Genomic DNA, 20879 nt, shown 5'->3' with positions numbered 1-20879 from the left:
GAAGCAGTAGGTCTGAGCTTAAATGGACTCCAGAAGATGATAGAGGACAGGAAGGCCTGTTCATGGGGGTGTGGCGGATTGGACACGACTTCACAAATAACAACAATATGTGGATTGATGTGCAACTTTTCAACCCTTGGCCATTGCCAGTTCTTATTGCTATCTGTGTTGCTTGCTACTTTTTTTTTAAATGCATTGGCCATGTAATACTGTCCCTTGCCATGTTTCTTTTCTGTTCATTTTTATCATTATTATGGTTGCCACACAGTCAGCCAGATGTTAAGACTGGATTTTGTATTTTTATCCAGCGATCAAGCCCTTCCCAAGAATCTGGCATAGACAGTTGGTGTTTGATGGTGATGATGATGATGATGATGATGAGTTTTGTTTCCTATGTTTCCCAAAAGCAAATTTTGACTTGCAACACAAAACAGAAGTGTGTATTTCTATCTGTTTCGCTTCTCACCCAAGAAGCTTCTTCAGCTCTGATTGGATGGTGGGGAGTGGAAGTACTAATGACCAGATGACTGCAAGGAATATAAATCCTTCCATTCCCCACCATCCAGTCAGAGCTGAAGAAGCTTCTGGGATGAGAAGTGAAACATCTTCCAAAGGAAAAACAAGAAAGTCCAGTTGCCCCTTGAAAAAGCACCTTTGGGACAACCATGACCTGGATGTCTAAGAATCTCCATAGACATTTGCATATTTCTATGTTCCTGGTTATTAATAAATGGTTAGTAAGTAACGGAAAATATCCCTATGACTGGGATGGTGTAACTGAGATACGAAAATAGAGAATGGGAGTATTTTAACGATAACATTTTAGAGTTAAACAGTGTTTTAGATGATATGTATCAAAATGGATAGCTGTGTTAGGATATTCTTTTTGGGGTAAGTTATGAGATTCAATTTCTGAAGCTGTTTGATAAGACTTGGGAAATCTGGAGGACTTTTGACTTATCAGTGGAACACAGCTTATCAGTAAATGTTATTCATGGTAATTTCCAAAGATAGGAGACAGACGTATTCCGTAAACTCTGTAAAAAACACAATAGGCGAGATTAGAAACCTCTATAATTCAATTCTACATATCGACTTTAAGCAGTTATGAAGGGATATAAACAAGCGAGAATATAAGCAGGACTCACACAGGTTACGTGCAAAGTTTTTGCACATAATTTTGTAGGATTAAGGATTCTGGTAGGTCAATGGGGCATAAAGATGGAAGTCGTTGAAGAAGGTCATTCTTCATGGGCAAAAGGCTATTGTAAATCCTGTGTACCTGGACACATTCCAATATCTATGCTTACACAATTGCTGCAAAGATCTCAAAGGGATCTTTCAGTGCAATGGTGGTGAACCTTTTACTCACCGAGTGCTGAACAGGTATGTGCTTCGCGCACTTCGTGCACATGTGTGCCATCCGCACTAATGTGTGGCTCCTCCCCATGCGCTGTGTGCAGAACCGCACAATCAATGCATGCACACAGCTTTTGCGTCCACCCCACTGTGCGCTGCACATGCCATCGCACCAGCTGTCCATGTTTGTGGTTTCATGAGTGCAATGCATGTGCACAAACGCCATCTCCTCATGCATGCGCTGCATACCAGTACTCTTGTGTACATGTGCAAATGTGCATTCATGCACAGGAGAGCTTTGAAGACCAGCTGGGTCCCCTGAATTGCATGCATGTGCACTGGAGGCTCGAACATCAGCTGGGGCATGCACAGCTGCAGGTGAGTTTGGTGACAGCTCACGTGCCCGGAAAAATGGTTCTGCATGTCACTTCTGGATGCATTCCATAGGTTCGCTATCATAGTTTTAGTATATTGGGGAAGTGGGACTGTATTTGTAACTATTCTTACAACTGGAAAAAAACTATGTGAGAGGAAACTTTTTTATTATTAATATTAATATTTTATTTGTTTTAAGTTTTTATTTTGTTTTATAACATACAAAAGTTCCAATTTCAACTGAACGGTGCATTGTCTGGGTTCTGCAACCCAACAAGAAGAACACAGACTTCAGAGGATAATTAGAACTGCAGAAAAAATAATTGCTACCAACCTGACTTCCATTGAGGACCTGTATACTGCACGAATCAAGAAGAGGGCCGTGAAAATATTTGCAGATCCCTCACATCCTGGACATAAACTGTTTCAACTCCTACCCTCAAAACGATGCTATAGAGCACTGCACATCAGAACAACTAGACACAAGAACAGTTTTTTCCCGAAGACCATCACTCTGCTAAACAAATAATTCCCTCAACACTGTCAGACTATTTACTGAATCTGCACTACTAACTTTGTTGCTGGCAATCCTTATGATTTATATTGATATATTGACCATCAATTGTGTTGTAAATGTTGTACCTTGATGAACGTATCTTTTCTTTTATGTACACTGAGAGCATATGCACCAAGACAAATTCCTTGTGTGTCCAATCACACTTGGCCAATAAAATTCTATTCTATTCTATTCTAAAATCGTTTTAGGAAATAATTATCAGAGTGTTTGCAACAATATTCCTTGCATTAATATCAATTATATTAATATTAATCATCAACATCATAATTGTTTAACCAAGTTAATGTATCTTTCTTGTATCACTGATCCTTCCATGTATTTCCCTGTTTCTAGCTTCTGTTTTTGTCAGCTAGCCAGTGATAAAGCAAGTCCCAAATAAATAATAATAATAATTCAGTTTCTTTCTTTTCCTTAATTTTAAGTGTTAGCTTATCCATTTCTGCACATTTTAATATTTTTCTAATCACATCCCTATCGGTTGGGATCTCTTCACTTTTCCATTGTTGTGCAAATATTATTCTCACTGTAGTCAATACATATAAAATCAGATATACATTCCCTTCATTATATTTGTGTGATAAAATGCCCAACAAAAATGTCTCTGGTTTCAAATCTAAATGTTGTTTTATCTAGACAATAAATAGTATCTAGTATTGTTTAATACTAGACAACACAGTATCAACGTAGAAACCTTTAAATTTCTAGGTTCTATCATATCGCAAGATCTAAAATGGACAGCTAACATCAAAAACATCATCAAAAAAGTACAACAAAGAATGTTCTTTCTGTGCCAACTCAGAAAGCTCAAACTGCCCAAGGAGCTGCTGATTCAGTTCTACAAAGGAATTTATTGAGTCTGTCATTTGTACCTCTATAACTGTCTGGTTCGGTTCTGCAACCCAACAAGAAAGACACAGACTTCAGAGGATAATTAGAACTGCAGAAAAAATAATTGCTACCAACCTGCCTTCCATTGAGGACCTGTATACTGCACGAATCAAGAAGAGGGCCGTGAAAATATTTACAGATCCCTCACATCCTGGACATAAACTGTTTCAACTTCTACCCTCAAAACGACGCTATAGAGCACTGCACAACAGAACAACTAGACACAAGAACAGTTTTTTCCTGAAGGCTAAACAAATAATTCCCTCAACACTGTCAATCTATTTACGAAATCTGCACTACTATTAATCTTCTCATCGTTCCCATCACCAATCTCTTTCCACTTATGACTGTATGACTGTAACTTTGTTGCTGGTAATCCTTATGATTTATATCGATATATTGACCATCAATTGTGTTGTAAATGTTGTACCTTGATGAAGGTATCTTTTCTTTTATGTACACTGAGAGCATATGCACCAAGACAAATTCCTTGTGTGTCCAATCCCACTTGGCCAATAAAAAATTCTATTCTATTCTATTCTATTATCATTTTTTCCAGTCATGTATGTATTTTTGTCCAATATTTTTTCACTTTTGACATGTCCACTACATATAATAGTATGAACCAGGTGTCTGATGACATTTCCAACATTTTGCAGATTTATCCTTAAACATCTTTGCTAACCTTGGGGGCAGAAAATGCCATCTATAAAATATTTTATAAAGATTTTTTTTGTAATCAATAGACATTGTTGATTTATAATTTATAATTTCTATCTCATAATTTCTGCCATTTATCTAATTCAATCGAATAGTCAAAAAATTTAGCCCATATTATCATTGTCTCTTTTACTTGTTCATCTTCCATCTTAATATTTAACAATATTAATATTGTTAATATTTAACACCGGCCGGTACGCTCCCATAGAGAGGGTCTACTCAGGGTGCCGTCAGCCAAACAGTGTAGGCTGGTGACCCCCAGGGGGAGAGCCTTCTCTGTGGGGGCACCAACCCTCTGGAATGAGCTTCCCCCAGGACTTCGACAACTTCCTGACCTCCGGACCTTTCGCCGCGAGCTGAAGACGTATCTATTCTTCTGAGCAGGACTGGCTTAAATAGGGTTTTTAAATATGGATTTTATTGGGGTTTATTTTATATTTTGTATTGTATTTTAAATTTTAGGCCATATTGAATAAGTTTTTTAAAGAGTGTTTTTTATTGTAATATATTGTATTATTTTATCTGCCTGTTCACCGCCCTGAGTCCTTCGGGAGAAGGGCGGTATAAAAATTAAATTATTATTATTATTATAATTATTAAATAGCTGTATGTTTTCTTCATTAATTTTTCATCAGTCCCTGTTAATATCTGATTTAATTCTGCTAATTCTTTATGTAAACTATACATTTTAACATTCTTCTCATATCTAGATTGTATGGGCGTGCATAAGAGCACCAGCGTGCCTACCATTCCTGTCCTAATGTTCCCTTTGATTGTATCCAATTTGTATGGTTATTTCATGCTTATACTTATATATACTGTTGTGTTTGACAAATAAAAATAAATTAAAAATAAATAAATAAATCTGCACATATGACCACCATGTTATTTCAATCGCTTGCTCGCTTAGTTCCTGTTTAGTTTTAAATTTCCCCTTTTCATTTAAAATATCTTATATCTGGTAACATTCTCTATATCAATAACATTTGGGTAAATCAGGGCCTCCATTGTGGAGAGCCAGACCGGTATTTTCAAATAATGTTGTTCTTTAATTTTCTCCCATACTAATAATAATGCACTCCTAACATAGTGTCTTTGGAAACAGCTATGTATTTTGTTTCTTCCATACCATAAAAAAGCATGCCACCCTAATTCAAGATCATGTCCCTCCAAGTTCAATAGTCTTTTGTTCCTCAAGCCAATCCATTCTTTCACCCAAGTAAGTATCTTCATCTGCAAACATTTGTTTTCCTTTTATTGTTTCTTTAACATATAGAACCACACATCTTTTCTTTTGTTGTGCAAATGAGGAGTATAATTTCCCAATTCTAGGATATTCCAATAATTTATTGTGTTGTTTTTTTTGGGGTTTTTTTTTTTTTTGATGTGAACTTCTTGAAGAAAAATAAAATCAAATTTTAACTTTCCTAATTCATTAAAAGTCCTTTTCCTTTTCATGGGAGAATTCAATCCATTTATATTAATCGACTGTAGTTTTATTTCATCTTCCAAAGTTTTACTTTTAGATAGGTCTTATTGCTCTGGTCACTCTTATTTTTCTCTGTTCTTTTGTCTTTGCACCTTCTCATTCTGCTCTCTCCTTTAATTCTATTTCATCTTCTTTTGGTTGCATGTTTCCTCCTCCTCATGCTTCTTGTTTCTTGTCATCTATCTCCTCTCTCTTTCTTTTTTCCTCATATAATACAAATTGTTCATCATAAAATTTTATGATGAAGGGGCCGGGATAGCTCAGGCAATAGAGAAGCCTGTTATTAGAACACAAAGCCTGCAATTACTGCAGGTTCGAGCCCGGCCCAAGGTTGACTCAGCCTTCCACCCTTTATAAGGTAGGTAAAATGAGGACCCAGATTGTTGGGGGGGCAATAAGTTGACTTTGTAAAAAATATACAAATAGAATGAGACTATTGCCTTATACATTGTAAGCCGCCCTGAGTCTTCGGAGAAGGGCGGGGTATAAATGTAAACAAAAAAAAAATTGCTCTGCTTTCTCTATAGTATCCAGTCTATGCCTTTGATCCATCCAGGATTCCTTCAGGTATGAGCTATCTGAAATTTACTTCATGCTTAATTAATTGTCTTGTCAGAAATTGGTATTGTTTTCTCGTGTCTCTTACTCTTCTCTTACTTACTTGTTTCAGAACTATTATTTCTCTTCCTTTATATTTTAATGGGTTATCTCTTGCTTTTTGAAGTATCTCTGTTCTTGGTGCCTTCTTAGTAAATCTCACATGTACCTCTCTAGGTAGTTTATTTCTTGACTCATACCTTGTGTATACTCTAAATATTTTGTCCATCCCAGCAAGCATCTCTTGCTTGTCCCCCTCCAAGGCATCTGCCAACAATTCTGCCATTATCTCTGCAAGGCTTTTCCCCTTTTCTTCCTCAATGTTCTTGAATCTCAAGAAGTATTCAGCTTTATCCATCTCCAACATAATTACTGTTCTCTCAAGATTTTTATCTGCCTGTGTAAGTCTATCATCCATCTCTTCCACTTTCTTCTCTGTTTGTTCTGATTTCTCTTATATTTCCTGCATCCTTTGTTAACTTTTAGTTATAGTTTGTTGAATGTTCTCCACTTTATCATCCATCTTTTCCATTCTTTCCTTCATGTCTTCAAAATGTTTTGTTGTTTGGAGCATTAATTTCAATTCTGCTTGCATCATATTCATCATATTCATTTTTTCCTGCTGCAATATGCAATCCAAAGATGTTTGACTTGCTAGACTAGATGCAGCTGCTGCTGCTGCTGCTGCTGAGGGCACTGATCTATTTTTCCTCCCTACTTTGCTTAAGTTTGAAGTACTAGTCATGTTGAGTAATTTTGACATCCTCAAAAAGTTTTAAAAGAATAATCAGCAATAACACAAATAATATTCTAATATCTCATCAATCCCCCACTAATTTCCACTTAAAGAGCATTTTCACAAATAAAGCCACCACCAAAATTTCCAAATAGTTACAAACTTGCTGATATGTAGTCCAAAAGAGAGGAAAATAGAAAAAAAATGAAATTCCTTGTTAATCTTCCGGTTCTTCAAACCCTAAACCTTTCTTCTCTTGATTGATTTAGTAAATTTGATAAATTTGTAATCCACTTAGGCTCACCAAGCCCCAAAATTCAACCACTCAGGTTCATAATCACATCCTGGACATAAACTGTTTCAACTCCTACCTTCAAAACGACGCTATAGAGCAATGCACACCAGAACAGCTAGACACAAGAACAGTTTTTCCCCGAAGGCCATCACTCTGCTAAACAAATAATTCCCTCAACACTGTCAATCTATTTACGAAATCTGCACTACTATTAATCTTCTCATCATTCCCATCACCAATCTCCTTCCATTTATGACTGTATGACTGTAACTTTGTTGCTGGCAATCCTTATGATTTATATTGATATATTGACCATCAATTGTGTTGTAAATGTTGTACCTTGATGAACGTATCTTTTCTTTTATGCACACTGAGAGCATATGCACCAAGACAAATTCCTTGTGTGTCCAATCACACTTGGCCAATAAAAAATTCTATTCTATTCTATTCTATTCTATTCTATTCTATTCTATTCTATTCTATTCTATTCTATTCTATTCATCACTCAAAAGAAAAAAAAAGTTCAAACAGGAAGGAAAAAAGAAAGTTTTTGCTATTTCCCAGCTTCTATTTACTTTCTCTGTTTAGTTTTCATCTAAGTTCAAAGAGCTACACTGTTTAAAAAGCTACAGTGTTTCACACTCTGTCTCTCCTGTCTCTTATAAACAATTTGCTAGAGCAGGTGTTATTGTAACAAACAAGCTTATCTTCAATATACAGTCAAGGTCATACTTTCATTACTTTCACTTCTCTGCAGTTTTCTGCAGTAGATGTTGCTGTTGCTCTATTTCTCTCTTTCTTTCTGTTTTGTTAGCTAAAATTGTATCACTGCTCCAAAGCTTTTTAAAAGTCCCAGGGGTCCAAATTTCATATTTCAAAAAATTTTCAACTTAATCGCCAGTCCAACTTCCTAGCTTTTAAATTTCTTTCTTTCTTTCTTTCTTTCTTTCTTTCTTTCTTTCTTTCTTTCTTTCTTTCTTTCTTTCTTTCTTTCTTTCTTTCTTTCTTTCTTTCTTTCCTTCTTTCTTTCTTTCTTTCTTTCTTTCTGTTTTGTTAGCTAAAATTGTATCACTGCTCCAAAGCTTTTTAAAAGTCCCAGGGGTCCAAATTTCATATTCCAAAAAGTTTTCAACTTAATCGCCAGTCCAACTTCCTAGCTTTTAAATTTCTTTCTTTCTTTCTTTCTTTCTTTCTTTCTTTCTTTCTTTCTTTCTTTCTTTCTTTCTTTCTTTCTTTCTTTCTTTCTTTCTTTCTTTCTTTCTTTCTTTCTTTCTTTCTTTCTTTCCTTCCTTCCTTCCTTCCTTCCTTCCTTCTTTCTTTCTTTCTTTCTTTCTTTCTTTCTTTCCTTCTTTCTTTCTTTCTTTCTTTCTTTCTTTCTTTCTAAATCTCTTTTCTCTACTTCCAATTCTTTAAATAGCTCACAAGTTTGCTCGCCGCTATTCTTGGGGGTGGAAAACAAATGATTCCACCTCTTCTTCTTTGAGTCCCACTTTCTCCCAGGTTTATTTTAAGGGGGTAAATTCCACAACAGGAGTTGGAAAAATCACACCCAGATCGATCACATTGTTCCTCACATTCTATGCTTGCTGCATCAGTCGGCTTTCACAGCTCCAGTCAGGCACGCAATGGCTGTCTTTTTCTTCCCACCAGATTGAGAGCTTCCTCCATGTCAAACAAGAGTATGTGATCTCCTTGTGATCAACGGAGTGTCCTCTCTGTCTTCATCACCCCTCCAGAGTGATTTGTGTCCCTCAGAATCTCCTGGCAGGTCAAATTCGGCACAATCGGCATGACGTCAGCCCCGCCTCCCATGAGTGGAAACATTTTGAGTGATAGCATCCATATATGTTCATATTCTAATCCTATAGAATCAGTGAAATAACTGATATCTTGCCAGTTTATCTGCCTTCCTTCCTTCCTTCCTTCCTTCCTTCCTTCCTTCCTTCCTTCCTTCCTTCCTTCTTCCCTCCCTCCCTCCCTCCCCATTCTGTGAAAAGATGTCATTGTTTTTTCACGGGACATCAATATGATAACAGGAAGCCTTTAATCAAAATGTAAATTTGGTCTCTGCTGTTATGTTCTTATATTAACTTTGATATTTACTTATGCTATTTCTCTCATGTAGTCCAAAGGGAATATCTTTCCTGTATGCAGATAGCAGTTTAGTTAAATACAATGGGAACATCATGTTTTTAACTTCTTTGCTCAAGATAAGAAAACTTGGCATGCTCATCATTCTTCAGACATGGCAATATGCCCTAAATGATAAATGACTATTTGTACACAAATAAATAAATAAATTCCATCTCTCACTATACATTCCTTAAAAGAAAAAAAAGAAAGAAATACCACTACAAAAGTCTGTATATAAATGGTTCTGAATACTCTTGCTCAATTTAACGCAGTGAACATAATATCCATCATTTCATTTTATCCTAATAACCATAAAAAGCAACATTCAAACTGATACACTTTTGACCTTTATTTTTATTTTTTATTTTTTTTTAAAAAAGCAGTGTTTCCAACAATAAACAAGTAAATGGCTTGTATTACATTAGAATCATTTTCTTGCCAGTGAATAATCTCTCCTTTCCTTGTGAACTGTGTTAAAAGTGAGAATTTGGGAAATGAGCAGCTAAAATCCATGGGCAAGGTAATGATCTTTGAAAATATTTTCTAATGAGTAATTTGTGGCTCGGTGGATTGCAAGAGATTATTGGTTTTTGAAATGGATTCTATCAACTAAGGAGATAATGAAAATCATTAGTGCTAGGGTATTAAAAAAAAAGAGGAAGAGATTTGCTTGGAGAGTATTGAACAATTCTTTGTTTCTTCCTGTGAGTTAGAAAATGCCTTTCCCCAAATTGATTGACAGTGTTTGGTGGAGATTCGGTGATGCAAAACCTAATATCCCGAAAACCAGAAACCCTTCCTCCTTCTCTCAGATCTCCAGCAAACAATATTTTGCAATTGGCTCTTGTTGGGTGTACTGACTGCTGACATCAAGGTTCCTTGAATGAGTTCAGCCTTTCTCATAATTATGATTGAGCCTCTGATGCAGGAAACTAAAATAAAAACGTCACAACCTTTCCTCGCATTCTCACAAGTGGAGAAGCTGTGCCAAAGAATGTTTTTTCTGTGCCAACTCAGAAAGCTCAAACTGCCCAAGGAGCTGCTGATACAGTTCTACAGAGGAATTGTTGAGTCTGTCATCTGCACCTCTATAGCTGTCTGGTTTGGTTCTGCAAACCAACAAGACAGACACAGACTTCAGAGGATCATTAGAACTGCAGAAAAAAACAATTGCTACCAACCTGCCTTTCATTGAGGACCTGTATACTGCACAAGTCAAAAAGAGGGTTGTGAAAATATTTACAGACCCATCACATCCTGGGCATAAACTGTTTCAACTCCTACCCTCAAAACGACGCTACAGAGCACTGCACACCAGAACAACTAGACACAAGAACAATTTCTTCCCGAATGCCATCACTCTGCTAAACAAATAATTCCCTCAACACTGTCAAACTATTTATTAAATCTGCATACTATTAATTTTATCATTCCCATCACTCATCTCCTTCCACTTATGACTGTATGACTATAACTTTGTTGCTTGTGTCCTTATGATTTATATTGATATTGATTGTTTCCTGATTGCTTATTTGTACCCTATGACTATCATCAAGTGTTGTACCTTATGATTCTTGATGAACATATCTTTTCTTTTATGTACACTGAGAGCATATGCACCAAAACAAATTCCTTGTGTGTCCAATCACACTTGGCCAATAAAAAATTCTATTCTATTCTATTCTATTCTATTCTATTCTATTCTATTCTATTCTATTCTATTCTATTCTATTCTATTCTATTCTGAGCCAAAGGGAGGCACAGTCATCCCTGACCACAAGACTGGATTGTTATTGTACTTTTTCATAGCAACATCTACCTTACTAACAAGTGCACAGAGTCTCTAGGAGTGATGTTATTCAATATATTTATTTAATTCAATTTAATTTCAATGATGTCTAAAGTATAAGTATAAGTATACCTCCTCCTCCTCGTGTTTCCAGTGTTATTCCTGCCAGTACAGGGACCACGGTTTGGATCAATGAACACCATCTTATAAACGAAGGCTCATTGGTACATGTCTCAGGATAATGTTGCAGGATCCAATCTGGGTCAGTCACCAGAATCAGAGATTTAGCCTTTTGAGCTTTCAGATTTGTGCTGGAGCCCAGCCACAGGGAATGTCTCTTTACTCTTTACTGGTGTACAGTTGTGCAGGGGTGCACAGAACACGATCTTATATGCAAATGTCAACTCACAAAGCATCCCTTGCCTGCTCTTGAGTTGCCATAGGCAAGGGGGAAGGAAAAACGAACTTGTGAGGCAGTGTGTCAGTCAAAAAATAAAAGCACATTCCAGCCATATCTCTTCCAAGGCTGTCTCCCGGGGTTACCCATAGTGGCTGGAGGGGAAAGATCTCTACAACCCACAAAATTGCTTCATTGGAGAATGTGACTGATGACACACCTTGGGGGGAGGGGGGAAACAGGATCAGAACTGGGCTGTAATTTACGTGGGATCAGAGTTGGCTCCACTTGGAATGTGCCAACATGGAGCTCCTAATAAATATCTGGGCACCAGTCAGAACCCTGAGGGCAAGACAACTCTGACCCCACATAATTTATGGCCCAGTTCTGACTCTGTTCATGTTTGTATTTTTGACGGAGATGGGTATTGACCATCAATATAGTAGAAATATTTCTACTCATGCACAGATTACTTTTCTGAAGTTTTCAAAAGCAGGCTGGAATTTTCAGAAGATGTTTTTGCATACAGACAATGCATGTCCAAAAGCCAATTCACCCTGCAGCCCAATCCCACCCCACCTTAGAAGACATCTCAGAACTTACTTCACTGTTGGAAAGAGAACAGGTTGCTTCAACAAACTCTCTGTGGCTCAGACTGCTAATGCAGTCTGTTATTAACAGCAGCTGCTTGCAATTACTGCAGGTTCTAGTCCCACCAGGCCCAAGGTTGACTCAGCCTTCCATCCTTTATAAGGTAGGTAAAATGAGGACCCAGATTGTTGGGGGCAATAAGTTGACTTTGTATATAAATATACAAATAGGATGAAGACTATTGCTAACATAGTGTAAGCCGCCCTGAGTCTTCGGAGAAGGCCGGGATATAAATGCAAATAAATAAATAAAAACTGGTTTATAGTAAATTCTTGACAAGAGAAGCCCACTTCTAAATTCAAACTTCACAGCCAGATGAAAAAGAGTTTCAAGGACCCGGTTCAATGAAGCTTGCATCATGCAGACTATTTATGTCTGTGTATCTTTGGATACACATCAAATACATGGAAAAGTAGTGTTTTGGTTGTAACAGATTAATTTTATCTCTCATGTAGAAGAGAAAGGGGTAACTCCAGGGGTGAAATTCAGCAGATTCTGACAGGTTCTGGAGAACCAGTAGCGGAAATTTTGAGCAGTTCAGAGAACCGGCAAATACCACTTTTGGCTGACCCCAGAGTGGGGTGCGAATGGAGATTTTGCAATATCTTTCTCCCAGGAGTTGGGAGGGAATGGAGATTTTGCAGTATTCTTCCCCTAGTGTGGAGTGGGAATGGAGATTTTGTAGTATCCTTCCCCTGCCATGCCCACCAAACCATGCTCACCAAGCCACACCCACAGAACCGGTAGTAAAAAAAAAAATTGGATTTCATCACTGGGTAACTCTATTTCCCAAAGCACCAGATTGCAGGGCAAGAAGCAATGAATGGAAACTAATCAAGGAGAGAAGCAACCTAGAACTAAGGACAAATTTCCTGACAATAAGAACAATCAACCATTGGAATGGCTTGCTTTCAGAAGTTGTGAATGCTCCAACACTGGAAGCTTTTAAGAAGAGATTGGACAGCCATTTGTCCCAAATGGTATAAGGTCTCCTATTTGAGCAGGGGTTGTACAAGAAGACCTTCAAGGTCCCTTCCAACTCTGTTATTCTGTATGTGCTAACACTCTAGGTGCAGGGAATACTTTGTTAATGATATGAAGTCAAACTATGTTTACTACCTTTATTGCAAAATAAGAAATACATCTAACTAAATAACGGCCTTTGGTGGCTCAGAATGGTAAGACAGTCTGTTATTAACAGCAGCTGCTTGCAATTACTGCAGGTTCAAGTCCCACCAGGCCCAAGGTTGACCCAGCCTTCTATCCTTTATAAGGTAGGTAAAATGAGGACCCAGATTGTTGGGGGCAATAAGTTGACTTTGTATATAATATACAAATGGATAAAGACTATTGCTTGACATAGTCTTCGGAGAAGGGCAGGATATAAATGCAAATTTAAAAAAATGATCTGTGTCTTCCATAGCTAGTAGAATATATTATCAGATTTTCCTCACTTTGTCTCTCCCCCTCTCCCCCTCCCAAAGTATGATCCGTGCGTAATTCTTAAAATTCAGATAAATTCCAATAATAATTTGAAAGTCAAACTGTTCTTGAGTACATCAAAATCAGGAAACATATTTTTTTGTTTGCTTTGTTTTTCGTTTTCCGTCTTCCGCCGCAATTTTACAAAAATTGTTCCTCTCCAGAAATATCTCTGAAAGGTCTTGGGTCAAGAATAGTCATTTAGGGAAAATGCTTTAAATAGGGATCTAAATATAATTTCCAAACAGAAATAAATGAGTGTGGCAAATTACTGAAAATAGTAAATGAATCAAGTCTTTTTTTTCAAAGGCTGTTAACTGGGTATTCATTAAGGCCAAAACAAATTTTTGTTCTGATCTTGCAAATGTGAACTGAACATATGAAAAGTCAAACACATATAAAAATGTATCATAACCGTTGAATCTATAAGTATCTGATAATAAATTTAGATTTTATTTTGTTTCTTTGATTAGTATATTCAAGGAAGCACAGAAGAACTCTTTGTTTGCTCTAAGCATATCCATGCTTAAAGGTATTTTCAAACAGAATGTAATGGACTATTTCCATAGAGAACATTCTCTTATACTTGTTGTTTTAACCACTTAGTTGTGTCTGACTCTTGATAACTTTATAGGCAAGCACTCTCTGTGCTACTCTATCAAACACAGCTTCTTTCATTTATTGGATGTTTAACTTTGTATCAGATTTGATGTTATCAAGCCAGCATGTTCTTTGCTTGCCCCTTCTTCTTGTTCCACTAACTATTCCTAAGATTATTGCGTTCTCCAATGAATTTGCACACATGACATGGCCAAAATAAATCAGACGTAGTCTTATGATTTTAGCTTCTAGCGATGTGTCTGGTTTTATACGATTTAACAACTCTCTGTTACTAACTCTGGCTGTCCATAGTATACACAATAATTTATATCAGCACCATAGTTTAAAGGTGTCAATTCTTCTTTGATCAGCCATTCTTTGTGTCCAACCCTTTCACCCATACATCATTATAGGGGAGACTATTGCCCTAACTAGCCTGCTTTTTGTATTTATATCTCTTACACTTAAAGGGCTGCTAAGAAGGTGATAAAAAATTAAAAGTCTGTTCACAACTAACACTGGAAGATGGACAAATCTCTCTGTTTGTCCATACTGATTTTTCTCAGTTATATAATTGTATCATTTCTTCAATCACTCCATTTCATTTACATCCAATTCTTATCTGCGGTTTTGCTTCCATGTTGTCTAAATTTTGGAAGCAACTTTCCTACCTTCTTAACACAGCATTTAATTTAATATATGCAGCTTGGGGCACTGTTAATATTATATGTACAGATGAACATCATATGTTTATGAAGCAGAGATCTATGTCGCAAAATTTGGAGAAGTAATCCTATATCTCTGATTTTATTTGAAAGTATAGATTCATAAATTGAATGGATTTCAACTCCATTCCTAGTGGGGAAAAAGACACAGTGAAAATATGACTTACTCTGTGCGATCAAATTTCATTTTTGTTCCTTGCATAGATTTTATAAATTATGACACAACAGCTGAAAATTTGTGTATAAATCTCATTCTTTTCTTCCGTCTGAGCTCCTGCAGTTGGTTCGTTTTCTACCAGGAAAATATATGACTTGCGTTTTGCATTTCAAGTTCAGGATCTCTTCTTGGTACCAATAATAGCATCCTGAAAATTCTTTTCATATTTTGTTGGGATCATTTCACTGGGATATGATCTTCATCATAGTTTATACTATACCTTGTACTTTGTCTATGTTCGTCCAAGGAAACATATTCGGAATTGTGTATTTTATGATTGTGTGAATCTGTCTTTAATCTTTCCCCATTATTTGCTTCAAAGGTGGGCTTCACATACTGTAGCAATCGGTTCACCCAGCAATGGAAATTGAGTGTGTGCTGTCCACACGTGCAGGCAACGTCAAACAACACAGGAAATTGCTTACGTGTGCCATCCACACATGTGTGCGGCATCGAAAGCACAGCAATATAGGACGGGATTGTCCCCGGGCAGGGGCGCAACTTCCAGTTCGCCAGAACCCACCTGTCGTGTCCCACTCCTCCTCTGACGGCCGGGTCTGGAAAGTCTGTATCAAGCGTGGCCACGAAGCCTCTGCAGCTTTGCCAAAGTTCTGCCAGAGTTCTCAGGGTAGGCAGAATCCAAGGTGTGACTTCAGCAATCAGATTAGACTTTGCCTGACTCAAGGAATGCCAGAAAGCAGATCCTTTATATAGGCCATGGGGTGTGGTTCCATGACTCAGCACTTATCCAGGCCTGCCCCTCCCTTCCTTTTGCTGCCGTCGCCTCTCCATTCTCTGGAAGCGGGGATCTGCCCACCCTCCAGCTGCCGGCAATTCTAGCTCGTGACTGGCTTCATGGTCACACGTTGTGGGGTGGAGGTTTATTTGCTCAGTCTGTCCGGGCATGGTGCCAGGACTGGAGGCTGGAGGCATGCAGGCCATTTGTCTTGCTCAGTCTGTCTGGGCATGGTGCCAGGACTGGGGGCTGGAGGCATGCCAGGCCATTTGTCTTGCTCAGTCTGTCCGGGCATGGTGCCAGGACTGGGGGCTGGAGGCATGCCAGGCCATTCGTCTTCATTATCAGTCTCTGGCTGAAATAGCAGGAGATGGGAGGGGCCCGGCTGCGGAGAGGGGGGCAGGCAAGGCACAACACCACCTGAACCAGCTGAATGCCATCTCTGATTTGCTTGCTGTCAATAGCTCTGGTGCACACACTGGTCTCCAGCTACAGATAGCTTACCTACTTTCTAGGTAAGCTTCTGCAGTAACACAGAAGATGACAATTCTCCTATGTCCTATACTTGTTACATTCAAATTCTCTATTCCATGCATTTCGTAGACCTACGTATTGAAACTAAATTCTCAGTGCATGACACAATATATACAGTATACTAGAGAAAAGGACACCCAATTTGTTTAGTTTTAATTTTTTGGGGGTATTGTTTCCCTGCAGAACAGAATTTTATTGCAGGATCCAATCTGTGTTGGATACCAGAACCAGAGTTTTATTCTTCCAAGCTTTTAAACTCATCCTCAGAGAACTTTTCTCTCTCCAGAAGATGTTCTATGCATAGTACTTGTAAGTTGCCTCGTTGTGTTTTTACTTGCTTTTAGTTGTTAATTATGGTGTTGATGGCTGGCTATTAATTGTTGTTTCTTTGTGCCACTGCACTCTCAGCTCCTAAGTACCTTGTAAGATAATGGTAAATTAACACTCCTATTTATTTATTTATTTATTTATTTTATTTAATTTTTATACCGCCCTTCTCCCGAAGGACTCAGGGCGGTGTACAGGCAAAAGTAAGAACAACACAATATAAAAATTAAAATACCATTTAAAAACTTATTAAATTAGCCTGAAATTAAAATTTTCCATACTAAAAACCCCATTTAAAATTAATAAAATTTCCCTTAAAACTAATTTAAGCCAGCCCCGCTGGATAAAAGATGTGTTTTAGTTCATGACGAAATGTCCGGAGGTCAGGTATTTGACGAAACCCGGGGAAGCTCATTCCAGAGTGGGTGCCCCACAGAGAAGGCCCTTCCTGGGGCCGCCAGCCGGCATTGTTTGGCGGACGGCACCCTGAGAAGTCCCTCTCTATGGGAGCGTACGGGTCGGTGGGAGGCATGTGGTAGCAGCAGGCGGTCCCGTAAGTACCCAGGTCCTAAGCCATGGAGCGCTTTAAAGGTCATAACCAACACCTTAAAGTGCACTCGGAAAGCCACAGGCAGCCAGTGCAGCCTGCGCAGGATCGGTGTTACATGGGAGCTACGTAGCTCCCTCTATAACCCGCGCAGCTGCATTCTGACTAACTGAAGCCTCCGGGCGCACTTCAAGGGAGCCCCATGTAGAGAGCATTACAGTAATCCAAGCGAGAGGTAACGAGCGCATGAGTGACCGTGCATAAGGCATCCCGATCAAGGAAGGGGCGCAACTGCCGAACCAGGCGAACCTGGTGGAAGGCCCCCCTGGAGACGGCCGTCAAATGATCTTCAAACGACAGCCGATCGTCCAGGAGGACACCTAAGTTGCGCACCCTATCCTTTGGGGCCAATAACTCGCCACCAACAGCCAGCCGCGGCTGCAGCTGACTGAATCGGGGTGCCGGCATCCACAGCCACTCCGTCTTGGAGGGATTAAGCTTGAGCCTGTTTCTCCCCATCCAGACCCGTACGGCCTCCAAACACCGGGACAGCACTTCAACAACTTCATTGGGGTGGTCAGGGGTGGAAAAGTACAGCTGAGTGTCATCAGCGTACTGCTGGTATCTCACCCCGAAACCACTGATGATCTCACCCAACGGTTTCATGTAGATGTTGAACAGAAGGGGCGAGAGAATCGACCCCTGAGGGACCCCGCAAGTGAGGCCCCTCGCGGTCGACCTCTGCCCCCCTGTCAACACCGCCTGCGACCGGTCAGAGAGATAGGAGGAGAACCACCGATATACGGTGCCTCCCACTCCCAATCCCCCCAACCGGCGCAGCAAGATACCATGGTCGATGGTATCGAACGCCGCTGAGAGGTCTAATAGGACCAGGGCAGAGGAATAACCCCTGTCCCGAGCCCTCCAGAGATCATCCACCAAAGCGACCAAAGCTGTCTCCGTGCTGTATCCGGGTCGGAAGCCGGACTGGAACGGGTCTAGATAGACGTCTTCATCCAGGTATTGAGGTTGCTGTCCCGCCACGGCACTCTCTTCAACCTTCGCAACAAAGCGAAGGTTGGAACTGGACGATAATTACCCAAAACAGCTGGGTCCAGGGAAGGCTTCTTAAGGAGGGGTCTCACCACCGCCTCTTTCAAGGCGGCAGGGAAAACCCCTTCCAACAAAGAAGCGTTGATAATCCTCTGGAGCCAGCCTCGTGTCACCTCCTGAGTGGCCAGTACCAGCCAGGAAGGGCACGGGTCCAGTAAACATGTCGTGCCGTGAAGCCTCCCCAACAACCTGTCCACGTCCTCGGGAGCCACAGGGTCAAACTCATCCCAAATGGACTCAACAAGGCGTGCCTCCTCTCCTCGCTTGGATCATCCCAAATTCGATCCAGACCGTCCCTCAGCTGAGCGATTTTATCGTATAGATAACCGCTAAACTCCTCGGCTCGTCCCTGCAAGGGTCATCCGCACCTCCTGATGTAGGAGAGGCGGGTGACCAAACAGGGCGGCCGGGCGGTTATCTGCCGGCGCAATGAGGGTGGGCGTGGGCGCCTCGCTTCCCTCATTGCCACTAGGTAGGTCCTAGAATAGGACCTAACTAGTGTCCGATCAATTCGGGCGACTGGACCTCCAGGTGCTCTCCAGGCGTCTTCTCCGGCGTTTCATCTCCCTCAGCCCCTCGGAGAACCAAGGGGCGGTCGAGATCTCGCGGGTCAGAGGTCGCAAAGGCGCGACACGGTCAAGGCCCGGCGCGGCCTGTTCCCAGGCCACGACCAGTTCCTCAGTCGTGCCGTGGGCCAGATCCTCAGCGAATGGCCCAAGCTCCGTCAGGACCCTCTCAGGGTCCATCAGGCGCCTGCAACGGAACCACCGTATAGGTTCCGTCTCCCGGCGGTGGTGAATGGAGGTTCGGAAGTCTAGGCGAAGGAGAAATGATCTGACCATGACATTGGTTCCGTTACTAAATCATCTAATACCAGATCATTTAACCACTGTCCAGAGATATAAAGCAGATCCAGTGTGCCTCCCCCCGTGTGCGTAGGGCCATCATTTACTCGAATCAGGTCCAAGGCCGTCATGGAAGCCAAGAACTCCCGAGCTGCCGTCGATGGCGAGCCAGCTGATGGCAGGTTGGAATCCCCCATGTCAATAAGTCTGGCGCACTGAACCGCCACAGCAGCAAGTACCTCCAACAGCTCAGGCAGGGCTGTGGTCACGCAGCAAGGAGCCAGGTACGCGATCACCAAGCCCAACTGATTCCTATAACCCCACCGCACATAAAGGGATTCACAACCGGCAATCTGAGGAATAGTGGCCTCCCTCGGCTCTAGATCTTCCTTAATAACAACCGCCACCCCCCCCCCCCCCACCTTGGACCCTCGGCTGATGAAATGCTCGGAAACCTGGAGGGCACATCTCAACCAGGGGGACCCCTCCCTCTGGGCCCAACCAGGTTTCCGTAATGCCCATAAGGTCCGCGGACTCCCCCTGAATAAGGTCGCAAATCAGAGGAGCCTTATTAACCATAATAAGGCTATTATTGACCTATTGTCTGACAAGGGGTCTGTTTTCCCACATTTCAATCATTTCTCTGGCTGTTTTTTGGCTCTCCTCAGCCAAAAATCTTAGTAGCTTCAAAAGAATAAAATCAAATGCATGTCCTTGTTTATTGCAATGTGCAGTTGCCAATGAGTTTGGCAACTTTGTGTTCTTGCAATCTAGTGGTCATTCCCACATAGTCACTGGGGCAATTTTGGAAATTAGCAACTCATGAGTCTTTGGCCATGAAATTCATGATGCAGAGCTGCTCCCCTAATGGTCAAGCAGACTTTTCCATCACTGTACCTCAGGGAACATATGTGTCTGTCATTCAGGTATGGTTGTCTGGGGTGTTCCATTTATTTTTATGCAAATAAACATTCTCACTAGGGGGCACTCAAAGAGCAAAGCACAGAACAGGAAGTTGGATCAACCAATCTGCACACAGGATATGCACCTTGACATAATATGAAGTTGGGATTTGGGAAGTGTGCATTGGCCTGCCTGTACACTGAGCCATGGTGGCACAGTGGTTAGAGTGCAGTACTGCAGGCTACTTCTGCTGATTGCCAGCTGCCCGCAGTTCGACAGTTCAAATCTCACCAGGCTCAAGGTTGACTCAGCCTTCCATCCTTCCGAGGTGGGTAAAACAAGGACCCAAATTGTTGGGGGTAATATGCTGACTCTGTAAACCGCTTAGAGAGGGCTAAAAAAGCACTGTAAAGTGGTATATAAGTGTAAGTGCTAATGCTGTAGCCATCTGCAATCTGTGCTTACCTATGCAGCGGAGGTATGCAGGGATGCCCATGTACAGTGGTAGGCAAGTCGAAATTAAGTTTTAGTCTTAGGATCATTCATTCTATTGCGTTTGAATCAGCAAAATTCCCAACCTTGGCCAGCAACTTTGCTCTGATGGAAGGTGTGATTCTTGACTTTACATTGCGGCAACGATGCAAATGAATGTACTTCCTTTGTATTCTTTGCATCCCATATTTCTTAGCCACTTGATATCAATATTAATGAAGGGTTGTTGTTTTTTGTTTTTGTTTTTGGAGGAATGAGTATGATTGTGCATTCTGTTGGAGAATTTTGTTGAACTGTATCGGGTTTTGGGCATTGCCACCTTAATGATTTATAGGGTCTTTTAGCATCACCC

General features: G+C 40.5%; 1 pseudogene; it reads right to left on the bottom strand.

Annotated features, from left to right (window-relative positions):
- LOC131199981 (uncharacterized) overlaps positions 1-6423 on the bottom strand; it is a 238225-nt pseudogene extending 231802 nt beyond the window's left edge.
- Between the last annotated feature and the right edge of the window lie 14456 nt (positions 6424-20879).

The sequence above is a fragment of the Ahaetulla prasina genome, chromosome 5 (assembly GCF_028640845.1).
Source record: "Ahaetulla prasina isolate Xishuangbanna chromosome 5, ASM2864084v1, whole genome shotgun sequence".
NCBI lineage: Eukaryota > Metazoa > Chordata > Lepidosauria > Squamata > Colubridae > Ahaetulla > Ahaetulla prasina.
This window is presented reverse-complemented; position numbering and strand designations above follow the sequence as displayed.